This window comes from Manis javanica, chromosome 12 (genome assembly GCF_040802235.1).
Source record: "Manis javanica isolate MJ-LG chromosome 12, MJ_LKY, whole genome shotgun sequence".
Lineage (NCBI taxonomy): Eukaryota > Metazoa > Chordata > Mammalia > Pholidota > Manidae > Manis > Manis javanica.
The window spans coordinates 70,576,917-70,589,849 of NC_133167.1; the positions used below are offsets into that span (position 1 = coordinate 70,576,917).

General features: G+C 44.9%; 1 long non-coding RNA gene across 1 annotated transcript in view; it reads right to left on the reverse strand.

Annotated features, from left to right (window-relative positions):
* Positions 1-1,916: 1,916 nt before the first annotated feature.
* LOC118970569 (uncharacterized) overlaps positions 1,917-12,933 on the reverse strand; it is a 158,342-nt gene continuing 147,325 nt past the window's right edge. Inside the window, exons 4-7 of the long non-coding RNA XR_005058623.2 lie at positions 8,900-9,094; positions 5,132-6,418; positions 3,566-4,234; positions 1,917-2,933 (exon numbers count right to left, since the gene is read on the reverse strand). This is a non-coding gene — a long non-coding RNA (uncharacterized lncRNA). The remainder of the gene's footprint in view (positions 2,934-3,565; positions 4,235-5,131; positions 6,419-8,899; positions 9,095-12,933) is intronic.

A 12,933-nucleotide genomic window follows, 5' to 3' on the forward strand; every position in this document is an offset into this window, starting at 1 on the left:
TTCTAGAAAACACAGACCAGGACAAAAAACACGCAGATAAAAGGCCCCACAACAAAGATTAGTTTAAAGAGAACTTACACATAGACATTGGCAATTTTCTATGCAAAGATTAAAGGAAAGGTCTTAAAAGCCCTTAATTCAGAGAAAAACAAAGCACAGTTTTTTTTTTTAAGTTACGTAAATTGAACAAGAACCAGTTGCCTTCATGTTTCTCTCCGAAAATAAGCACCTTAAGACAGTGCCGCTGCATTTAGAGGCTTCTGAGGGAGCAGCTCATGACCCAAGAATGTTTGCATAGCCACTGTTTTTGATGTCTGGAAGACCTTTATATATGAGGGAATATATACGTTCTTTTATATGTTTATTGAAAATTAATTTGAAGCTGGGTTCTAGCTTATCAACACATGAATAATAATTGGTGACCAAGAAGTGGAACTTCAGACGTTAAAAGATTGGTGGCCTTTGTGACCATCATAAAGACGAACCAAAATGACAGGAGCAGTGTAATACAAAGGCAGTGTTTCTGACACAGAGATGTAAGGTAAGAGGGAAGGGAGTGTCCTATATGTAGTTTCACTGTGTATATTTGTAAATCTAGGTAATCTTAATAGCACAGCAGGCTCGGCAGAGAAAGTCATCTGTAGTGAACATTAAAGAAGAAAAGGGAATTTTTAAGTTTCTCAAAATAGGAAATGGACCTTTTTCTATGAAGGTAGAGAAACACCACCTTAAAGAAAATATAAAAACCAGGAGTCAGAGGCCCCAAGGCTGCATGTCAGCTCTCCAGGGTGGTGTGCCTTTGGGCAAATCATGGGGCAGTCTGAACATCCATCTCCCCATTCATAAAATCGGGGTCATAATGAAGCCTGCCGAACAGCTTTATTGTAAGGGTAAGTTAGATAACACATGCTAAGGGCTCTCACAGAATGTGACAAAAATGTAAGGAATTCCTCTCAAAAGAGGAATTCATATTGGTGCTCTGGCACGAAATCAAGAGAGAGATACCTGTCCTTTCTAAGTCTCTATCTTGCCTGGTCTCTACCTATGAATAAGGAGATAAAGGTGAGAGAATATATCATAAAGGAAAAAAAATAAACAAAACTAGTGAGATCTAACACATTATCTCCCTGACACACAGAAAGCACAATTCTCTGGCTGGTGGTCAGGTTCTTGGAAGTCACGTCATGTTTTTGCAAACTTTCCCCTCTTTTCCCACATGGACACTAAAGCTAGTCCCCCTTGCCAACCTCCCTGCACAGACACGTCCCGCTGACTGCTGGTGCCCTCACTGGCTCTGCCGTCCCTGTGAGCAGGCGCCGGACAGGGCTCCAGCCCCGAGAGGAAGCTGAAAGCATTTTAGTCAAGTACCAAATGCTCAAGTGTGAAAAATCAACCTGCGACTAACCTCAAAACAGTATCCACATACAATGCACTTCAGAAATACAGAATCAGCCTGGAACAGGCTGATTTGAATTCAAAAGATAAATTATTGTATTCTTAACATGAGGCATTTTAGAAGTCAATCTGAAAAGTTTAATACCGTCATGTAGGAATAATAATAGTCTGCAAAATAGAACTTCACTTTCAATCAAGGTTGATAGAAGAAGCAGCAAGATAGATGTTCAGGGGGATCTCATTTTTATCTCACACTTTCTTTGTTTTCCCTACAGACTTTTTACATTCTTGACTATGTTTGGATCGAAGTTTGGGGGGGGTCATGGTATATGACCTTGGAGTTTTTCTCCTCATGAAGTTTTATATTTATGAAGCTGAAAATCTGCTTTGAATTCTTCTTCACAAAATATGAAAAAAGCCCACAGACAGCACTTTGTCTTAAAAGAATTCATGGCCTTCATGGAATTAAATGACAAAGTCAAACACAGTTTTTCGAGACTTTTTAATGTTTTGAATGTTAGAACACCACTTATATAGAATTGAAATATCATATAATAAATCTCTATCGTTCTATCTTGTATCATTATTAAATGTTAACAAATATTGGCTGTCTCATAAAGTATATTAGCATCCTTCCTGAAGCTATGCTCCTTAGATCCTGTCTCTTAAACTGCTATAAAAGTCAGTGTATTTCCCTGTTTAAGAGTTTGAAAGTACTCAGTAATTAGTATATCAAAGTTACAGCTTTTACAAATATTAATTATTTAGCATTTTACTGATTGGATAGAATTTCAACATATAAAGCTTCTAAGATCTCTCACTCCAAGTTAGATCTAGAATGATTAACTTTATATGAAAGTGACTACCCCCTTACTAATAATAAATTCAAGTCATATGCCATGTGAACATGTGGAGCATTCAATATGCTGTTAGTTGGTGTGGTCACGTGATCGCTGATTTCGCATGTCCGGAGACAGCAGAAATGACTCTGAGGTCAGCAGAAGGCTGTTACATTTCCATAGGCCCCAGTCAACATCAGATAACAGATTTTAGCAGAATAGCAAGGCTGAAGCTAAATTTTGATGTATCTTCAGCTAGGAGTGTATTCTCTTGTTCCCTTTTTTTAATCAGAAAAAAAAATAGCATTTTCGTCTGGACAGAGCAAGAGCAGATTGCCAAAGAAGCCGGGGCAGTTCCTTCCCTAGAGAAAAGCCAGCTTCCCCAGGAAGAACCTGGCGTCATTTCCGGCCCAGCAGGCACCCCTGGCTGCCGTCAGATCTTGGAGGGCTCCTGTGCAGCCCCAGCATCTTCCAGGTCTAATCTTCCAGTGTACTTGCTCAAGGTTCCAAGCCAGGAAAACGTTCTTGGTGGAAGACGACAAAGCAAGTTATAAATAACTCAACGATGTGTCTCTAGGAAACTCCTTGTGAAGTTGCCTCACTGGCTGCAAAGAGTTTCCTCTCCTTCCACCATCCCTTACAAGCCTCTCCATGCAATAAGAGGACATAGTCTGGGGAAAGCACTCCTAGGAGGTATCCCTACAGGAAGGCAAAAGAGGATATTTCAGACCTGCTGGGGAGGCGCAGCCAGAGTTAGGATCTGCCTTATTTGCCCTTGAGGTTTCCCATCCCTCCAGTCTTAGCCTGAGAGGACCGTCCAGCCCCAGCCCTGCTGCTTGGTGGGGTCCTGCCCCACTCTGTCCTTGAGCAAGGGCCTTCCCTGAAGAGGGATGGAGCCCAGGGCAAATCCCTCTCCCCAGCAGGCCTCTCCAGGAGAACATCAAAAGGGCCCTGAATAAGTAAAGGTTGTCACCAGAGGTGTAGGTGGAAGAAAAGAGTTGTGCCAAACTGACTGAGCTGGCAAATTAGTCTATGGGCCACATCCAGTCAGCTGGCCTGTTTTTTATATAGCCCATGACCTAAGAAGGATTTTTGCAGTTTTCATTATTTAAAATGTTTAATGGTTAAAAAGAAAAGAATATTACATAACATGAAAGTTCAATGAAATTCAAATTTGTGTCCATCAGTAAAGGACACCACGTGCCCATCCATTCACAAATTGCCTTTGGCTGCTTTCACTCAATGACGGGGTTGTACAGTCACAAGAAGGAGACTGCGTGACCTGCAAAACAGAAAAGATTTGCCATCTCTCCTGTGGCAAGTTTACTGACCTCTGGTCCCAGTAATGGTGGGGCAGCACTTTGCAGCTGAGAGCTAGTCTTGTGAGCTTCAGGCCACTATTATTAGCTGTCATCCAACCACTCAGTTCTTCAGTGATTGTCACTTCAAGGGACCCCTCTTCTCAAGTCATGGGACTCTGGTTGCCCCAATGTATCCCATGCCAAGGGGCATCCCTGGGTATGGCCAAGTGTCACTCCTGGAGTATGGATGACAATAACGGTGGTAATGACAAAAGAAGGTAGAGAAGAAAGAAATGGAGAAGAAAAATGATAAGACAATGCCGAGGACTTGTAGACACTGTGCTAGGTCTACTCATCAACGCTGTCAACCCCCACACCCCCATGAGATAAACAGCATTACTGTCCTCCTTTAACAAGGAGAGAAACAAAGCTTGGAGAAGTACAGTATGATAAATTGCTCACGGCCACACAGGAATGGTGGCACTCATTAGAGCCCAGTTCTTCACCCCCTGAACCTGTGACTGTACCACTGTCTCAGATTGCCCCCCACGGCACCTGATGAGTCCCAGGAAGACTTAAGACTCTTGGTCATGCAACCATGATTGACTTTGTCCACCCTGAGGGCTTACTCAGCACTGAGGACATGCGGAGGTGGGGCAGAGAGTCATCAAGAGCAGAGAAAGGTGATTCTCAGAAACACTAGGGAAAGTAAGAAAACAGAAATGTAGAAAAAAGTATAATTCACAATAGAGGCATATTCCCAGCACCAAGTAACCCAATTTTCTAACCAAAACATTGCACATAATAATTAATTTCCAACATTCTAGAACTCAGATGGCTGGACAGATCACAGACTTTTTTCAGGAGAGCTAAGGAGCAGAAATTAACTTCAGATGAATGAATAATGTTCTATACTTATAGATGAATTTTTGAGTGCACATAAATGCTGTTGTGTTTAGAAAAAAATCCCTTTAAAGGGATTACTGAATTGATACTATCTTTTTATCATTACACTTCTTTTCAATCAATCATCACTAATTGGAATAAATACCATCTAGGATATGCTCATGCTGAAAAGTGAGTGGAGACTGTGAAGGCAATATTCAGCCTAACAATAGAATACAATGCTTGTAGTTGATGCTATGCAAATAAACACAGGGTATGTGGGCACCGGATTCAGAGGCCCCATTTCTGAGACCTCCAAATGGAATCACCTAGCTCTGCCCATATATATCCACAAGAAACGAATAGGGGGAAAGTTGACGTTGGGTTCCATCCCAAAGCTTATGCTTGAAAGAGATGGTATTTTTAGCCAACTATGAAGTGAGCACTTGCTCACATTGGCTGTTTCTGATAATGAAGGGATGCCTCAATCTCCCTGACCCTAGGAGTGCATTAAAAAAATGATGGAAAGAACCATTTACGAGGGTCACTGAAGAGGGGATCTCTACCCTGCGTGTAAGATTCTGATATCCTCTGAGGCCCATTCTGATTCAAAACCTATTACTCTAAGATAAGGCATAGGAGCATTTTTCTGAGACTGCCCCCAAAGAAAACTTAATAACTCCAGGCACACAACCACTCTTGTTCGTTTACCTGTAGCTGCCTCCCTGGCTTTCCATCAAGTTTACAAAGAGTAGAAGATTTGGCTTCTGGGCTGCAACTTAATATGTCCGTGAAAGTGATGTGAGGATCCTGCCATCGAGAGAGCTGCAGTCCAGGGAACAGGGTGTGCTTTATTAACTCCACATCGGTTAAACCAGAAACCAGTCAGGCTCTGAAATGAACTCTGTCTCAGGGCAACAGAGAGAGATCGTGTTGCCTGAGGGAGCAGAAATCCGCGAGGGACAATGGAGCCTCTGTCCACATGGGGAAAGGGTGGGCTGTCTTATCTGCCTTAAACAGCTATTTTCAGTGAGGGACAAAATTCCCTTGTTGGGATGGGGGCAGGAAAGCTGACAAGCAAGGTGACCCCAGGGGCTTAAACTCCACATCCTCCCCACCACGATTCTGGCACGTCCTCTCTGTAGGAACATGCGATACCTCTTTTCCTAGGAGACTCTTTTTGTGAAAAGCTGCTATGGATACTAGTGCCTTCTTTATGTTGACATGTTGGTGCAGAAAGGGTTGAGAACTAAAAGCTGTGGCAGCTGTGTGCACACGGGAGGGGAGGGAATAAAGGGTGCTCAGTGGTACCGCGGTGTGGAGTTAAATGAGGCTGGAGGCTGGTGGAGGCGGGTCTTGCATGCCAGTTTCTTGCAGAGCCAATTAAGAGAAGGGGCATGACGCAGACGTGGGTCCGTCAGTTACCTCCTGGGGAAGGTACGTGGATGCCCTGCAGGCCTCGGGGGCCAAGGGAAGAGGCTTTACTGAAGAGAGTAATTTGGGTATCAGGGTGTAATGTTTGATGAGGACGTGGGAGGTAAGAAACCACCCAACGGAAGAGAATATATGAGGGGTGTGAAGAATATCAGGAACCTTTCAGTGAGATCAGAAAGCAGCGATCAAACAAGTACAAGAGCATCCAGTGAAGTCGGGAGGCGGGAGACCCAGGACTAGTAGGGCGCCGTCAAAGCCCCACGGAGCTCCGCCCTCCTCCCAGCCACGCCCACATCCTCCCTGGGGAGCAGGGGTGGGAGCCGGTTAGGGTCCCGGCAAACCTGAATCAAGAGAGACCACTCCTTGGGTATCGATTTCATTCTTGGAGACATGGGAGGCTCAAGGGGACAAGGCGCTGGACATGGCCCAGGACTTCCGGAAGGCAGAGTCTCACCTCTGACCCTTGGGAGGGTCACTTCACTCCTCTCAGGCGTCACTGTCTCAGCTGGACATTCAGGGTGTCACTGACCTGCTCTCTGCTCTCAACTCAAACAAGCGTCGTTTCTATAAGCACATGACATTATGAGTTGTTTCCCCAGCCCGGCTGAACCAGTAATCACCATCTTCCCCCGCTGCCAAAAATGCAGACATGTAACGAAGGTGCGAGGCTCTGTCAAGAAGCAGAACATTTCCTTCCCGACCTTCAATCCAGCAAAATGTGCATCACCGGTAAATTTCATGTTAAGTGTTCTTGCCACAAAAAAAAAAAGAAAAAGGAAATTTTTAGTAATATGCATATTACCTTGCTGGTGGTGATGGTTTCGTGGGTATAGGCATATATCCAAACTCATCAAGGTGTAGACATTAAATATGTGCAGTTTATTGCATATCATTTATACCTCAAAAAGCTGTTTAAATAAATTCTTAATACAAATTTTAAATGACTGGAGTTCACAAGATATAAATGATATAAATAAATACACTGATACAATTGAAAAGTAATACCCTTAGGTATTTAGAAACGTATTTTCTAAAGCCTCATCTAGGCTTCTTATAATAACTGCTAGAGTCATTTTGAAGTAAATTTGGACTTTTCTTTATCACATTGGAGGTTTCGGGGTGGACACGGATCCCGTGGTGGTCTCATGCTGGACAGCGGAGGCCAGCCAACACTGTGTGCACATCACACGTTCATCACCAACTTTCTTAAGCAACAGAAATTTAGTATTTCATTTTATCTTAAATATGCACTTAATTTTTCAGCTCTTTTGTGTACATGGGTTTAGTGCAAAATAAAAATCATTCAAAAAATGTATATATATATTAGTTACATTGCTCCATAAGATGAATGACACAATTATTGTAGCTGAAGTGTTTAAGCTACTCACTACTCATGCTGCCTGTTATACACATTCAGCCTCTATTTCCCAGCACCCACTTCACACACACCTAACCCATAATTTCTCATGTTTTCCAACAAGCCAACTAGCGGCCAGAGGCTTCCTTTATCCAGGCCACAGCACAGGTCTCAGAAAGTGGGCCGATGCCCCGAGTGGTCGCATGGGTACAGGAGTAAAGACTTCGTACCACCACTCGCGACCTGAGGACCTCGCTGTGCTTAGCAGCTCCTGCCCCCAGCGAGCTCCTTTTTCTCAGACCTTGATGGACAGACATTCTAGTCTGTCTTTCCACTGGAAGGGTTGGGAAAAGAGATGCATGTCACTGTTGGTCATCTTCCAGATAAGACCACCACACATGCATGTCACATGCTACTCAATAAGGCCACGGCAAAAGTTGAAACAGCCAAGAGAAGAGGAAGGCCACCAAAATCATCAGGCTTATTTAATGTAACTATTACTGATAACCTTTCATTTAAAAAGGAAGAATCGAACCAATGCTGAACCAAACTGGATGCTGGTCCAAGAGGCACAAACTAACTCTGCCCCAAACTAAGATGTTTCAGCCTCTTTATTCTTCTCTGGCACCAGACTTGCATCCATTCTCTATTATTGCACATGGGTCAAAAGGGATGAGAAAAATCTGGGAGTGCCCTGCAACAGCCAAGATTTGTTCTCCATCAACAACTCGACTGTTTTCCACTTCAGAGAGCTGATTTTATTGTAAGAGAAGGAGATGGTGAGGGAGGGCCAGGAAATAGAGAAGACATCACCATTCAAACCATGAGAAACCATTTTAGAGCTTCTCATTATTCTGTGGGCAGTTAGAGCCAAACCAAAAGTGAGAAATCAGCTGATTTCCCAGGCACTGCTCAACATTTTCTTTTCAGGAGCCTGTCTGCTCCATCTGACTGGGGGGTTTTGGTGAGACCAGAAGCAAGAGAATGCCTGAGGGCAGCGTGGAGGAGGGGGTGCGTTTTGGGGTAGAAGTGGTAGTGTTAAGGCAGGATAGTTGCTATCCCCTAAATATTATTCTCCCAAAGCCATGAGTTTTCTTCAAAATAGTTGATGTCTTCCAGTCTTGCCATAAAGACATTAAAAAAAAAGAAGAAGAAAACAAAAACCTTCCTTCCAAAAAAGTTAAAATTTCCAGTAAATTGATGCTTGGAGCTTGGCAAGCTGCAGAATAGAGCCAAGGTTCCCAGAAGGCCTTGCTCCAGTTACCAAGCTCCCAACAGAGAAGGCGCAGGATCAGAACTGGACATGACAGGATGATGGGAGGGAGAGGACTAATACTGGCCTTGGGTGTAATCCAAAGTGATTCTCGGAGGATGAAATTTTAGAAAAACATCATTGTACCCAAATCTGCATGAACATCTTCCTCCCCCTGGCATTTCCCCTGAAACAATGCTGGAGTAGACTCTTACTGGCAGACATACCATGTGTCTAGTGAGCCCTTCCCAACCCTAAGGCACCCCCAAGGTCAGTTGTCTTGTCTCCATGGAAGGTGCCAACTCCCTTTTTCTCCTTGAAGGGAGATACATCCATTCAAGTGAAGAACTTCAGATGTTGTCATTAGCACAATGAACCCAGGTGTCAGTCTACTGAGAGTCAGAACTCATCGGCACAAACTTGGTTGATAACTCACAGTAGTTTCTTTATCCTGGATGACAGGAACTTTGGCTATTTTTACTAAACAGGGAACACGGGAATGGAGTGCTGAGCAGCTGACCAGGTGTGAATTCTCTCTGGTCCTTGAAGCATTTTGTAATGTTCTCCAAGGCAGGGCGGTCTCATCATTTTCCCCTCTCTCCTCTGACAACTGTGTTTAACACATAGGTAACTGAAAATGAAAGTAAAGAATTTGGCTTTATAAGTTTTCTATTATGGATGTTTGATCAAGACAAACCAATCCAGCCCCCTAGCCCTCAAGTGTGGATGGCTTGAACAGTGTGTAGACTTTCTCAACTGTTATTTTCTTACCCAAGAAGAACAATACTGACAGAGCGCTGGCATCTACTATCAGAAGGACCACTGATGTGCTGAGTGACCAGGGACAACAGCAGCTGCCTCTCTGTGCTTCTGGGTCCCCAAGCATGCAGTGAGGTTTCCAGACGCAAAACGGCTGTGATTACATGCAGTAGGGGTGGGGGTGCCAAGGGAGTCAACCTTAGGGTTATTCACAGCTGGAGACCTCTGCGAGGCCATCAGTTCCTGGAGGGCAGACACCTAATGACCTCCTTCCCATCTCCACCACCTTATCAAGCCCAGCGGACCCTGGCACCTGCAGGAGCTGCAGCAAGCATTTCTGCCCCGAAGTCCCGGTGGCCTCCTGAGGGGCAGGGCCACATCAATTTGACTAGATTTGCATGTTCGTTTGCCACCCCCCAAGTTTCGTAACCCCTCACTCCCAAGAACAGCAAATTAGATTAAACAGCACAGGCATTTTTAAACACAATAGTTTGGACAGGATGCACATAAAATGCAGAACAGATTTCCAACCCAATTCCTCTCATCACATCCTAGACAGGGAGCAGCAGGCTGATAAGGAAGCACTTGTACAATCACAGGAAGAAAAAGACAGGAGGGGCAGGGTATCAGGTAGACTCGGGAAGGCACAAACAACAGACATCTTTTTCTTAATTGTTGAAATATTGCTTTGGAATGAGCCTAATTAGTTCCTTGGCTTTCCCAGATGTTAACTCAGTCAGGTTCTGTGCTGACTTTATACATGAGAATTGCTGAAAGGGGGTTGGGGGCTGGTAGTGGTGGAGTTTATCTCTCATCTTTGTACCCTTACAGCCTGGCTCTGAAGTTTAAGGTTTTTTAAATTAAAAAGCACAATTTTTAGCTTTTCCATATATTATCTGAAATTATAATAAATTCAAGTGTTGCCCATACTGGCCTTGAATTCTTGCAGAATTTAATGGTGCCACCCAAAAAGTGCTGTGAGGCTGCCAGCTTAACCTCCATAAGAAAGCACAGGTCCAAGACAAGCTGGCCAGCAGTGGTGAGAATTCAAATCCAAGGCTGCCTGGATAATGCCTTCAACACCCCTGCCGTGCTGTTCCCATTGCCAGCACGTCAAGAGCGCAGATCCCAGCCACTTGCGCGTGAGAAGGGCTGACATTAACCATATACTCGACAAGTTCTCAAGAGCTGAACCATGAGCAATCGCAGCCAGGCTGACGCAGAATTCGCTGTAATGAATACAGCTGGCTACAAGGAAATGGATTTGTCTTGCTTTTGCAACTATTCTGGAAAACCCGAATTAAATCAGGAAGGGGGTGCTGGTTGGGATCCCCTGGGAAATGGGTTTGCAGACTACTGGAATCCAGGCGCAAGCTGACTCTCAGAGACCCCTGGGCACTGACCCTGCTTTACCTGCCCACACCACAAGAGCGTGGCCCCGCCATGCTGAGTCTGGTGCAAGAACCAAGGGTTTGCAAACATTTCTCTAATGCAGAGGTTCATATCTAAGTAACCGGAGCGGCTTTAGAAAATACTGCCTGGACTGTGCTCCCAGACATAGTGATTTCACCAATCTGGGGTGCAGTCTGGGTATCTGAGTGATTCTCTTTTCCTTCTGTTATGCTTATAATCTTACTTATTTTGAATAGGTATTACAAGTGTGAGACATAGGTAGACTTCAGAATGTACACAAGGACGATACAATAAGTCTCCATTCAATCTCTGTCCTCAGCCACTCCTCTTATCAGAGGCAACTTAAGAGATCATTTTAAAACAGACAGGAAATCGTATGTATTATATATAAAATACAAGTGTGGCATGCACCCTTCTGCAGTTTGCTGTGTTACCTGTATGTCTTCACCCTCCTTGCTTTTTAAACCGTTTTCCTTGTTAGTAACATCTTGCATCAGTGTGGCACATGTGTTATAATTCATGTGCCATCATTGACATGTTACTATTAACTAAAGTCCACAGTTGACATTAGGGTTCACTCTTTGTGTTGTACGTTCTATAGTTTTAGCAAACGTGCTAATGATGTGTGTCCACCATCACACTATCATACGGAGCAGTTCCATTGCCCTGAATGCCCCCCCACCAGTGTTCCATCTATCCATCCCTCCTTCCCCCACGCCCCCAGCAACTGCCAAACCTTTTACTGTCTCCATAATGTTGCCTTTTCTGGAATGTCATAGGGTTAGAATCACACAGTAAGTAGACTTTTCAAATTGGCTTCTTTCACTTAATCTGCATTTAAGATTTATCCGTGTCTTTTCACGGCTCAAGGGCTCATTTCTTTGTATAGTTGAATTATACCCCGTTGTGTGGGCAGCATCCTCACCAGGGGAAATTTGGCCAGAGACTGTTACACGCAGAGGGTGGGCAGTGTGAAGACATCCAGGCCATGCGAGGGGAGTGATGTGGCTACAAGACAAGGAGCCCCAAGCATGCCGGGAGCCCTCAGACGCTGGGGGAGAGAAGCAAGATGTCCTCTCCCCCTGAGGCTCCAGAGGGAGCTAGGCCTGACAATCTGGATTGCCGACTTCCAGCCCCAAAACTGGGAGAACAACTATTCTGCTGTCTTTAGACCCCCAGGTTTCAGCACCACAGCCCTATGAAATGACTGCCCTTGTTAAGGTGAAATGATTGAGGCATGGTGGTACGTGAATTAGCCAGTTTTCATAGTTAGGAAATGGGACTGTGGCCATTTGGACAGTGGTTTTGGTTCCAAATCTTTATTCCACACTAACTACCATGCAGCCATTCTGTAAATCACAAGAAAAAGATGTTTTCCAGTCATGTTTAACCAGCCCCAGGGAAAGCCCCTTATCGTTCCAGTCAGGATCATGGGGTCCAGCGTAAAGAGACCCTCCTCAGAGGCTGGTGCCTTAACAAGGTGTATTCCCATCTGCCTGAGGTGCTACTTCTGGTCTATATGAAAGCAGGCTCTTCGGTAGGACATTTGACCCAATTTCATTTTGGAGAGAAGCACAGAAGCAGAGCATTTACTGATAGTCATTCCGAGGGGAAACTCTCTAGAGACAAGGTGAATATAGAGTTAAGGTCAGAACTCAAAAGCGTGGTCAGGATCCCCTCCAAAACACCAGCCGCCAGGACCACTCTTGGGGGGCCAGCAGGCAGTATGGGACCTAAAGAAGCCAGGGTCAGCCCAGGAAGTGATAAGGAAGGGGCGTGTCTTACGAGTGACCTTGCAGGAAAGTTCCCTTTTGTCCAATACAGAAACAAAGAGTGGGGTGAAATGGGGTGGGGCCAGGGAACAGTGGGGCTGGGTGGGGATGCAGGGCAAGGTCAGGAGAGAGGACAGGAGGGTCCTCAGCAGGTCCTGCCCTGCAGGGGCCTGCAGCTGGTTTTCCCAGCCATGCCTGTGCTGGGTGGCTCCCTGCCCTGGAGGGGCTCTCCAAGTGGCCACTTCCTCACCATCTGAGAAAACTTCTCTGAGGCAAGAGCTGTAAACACCTCCTCACAGTCTGTCCCTGTTTGCCCCTGATTTCTCTGCAGAAACAGCAGACATTGCAGCATGCACTGAATGAGCAATTATGTGGAATTTGCAAACAACCTAGAATGTGAAACCGTAACAGCACCAAATGGCACGTCCATCGATACAGTCTTCCCATGCCATGCTCCCCTGCACTTACTTCAGGTCATGAGTAGACAACCACCATGTCCAAAGGAGAAATAATGAAAAGTTCATCG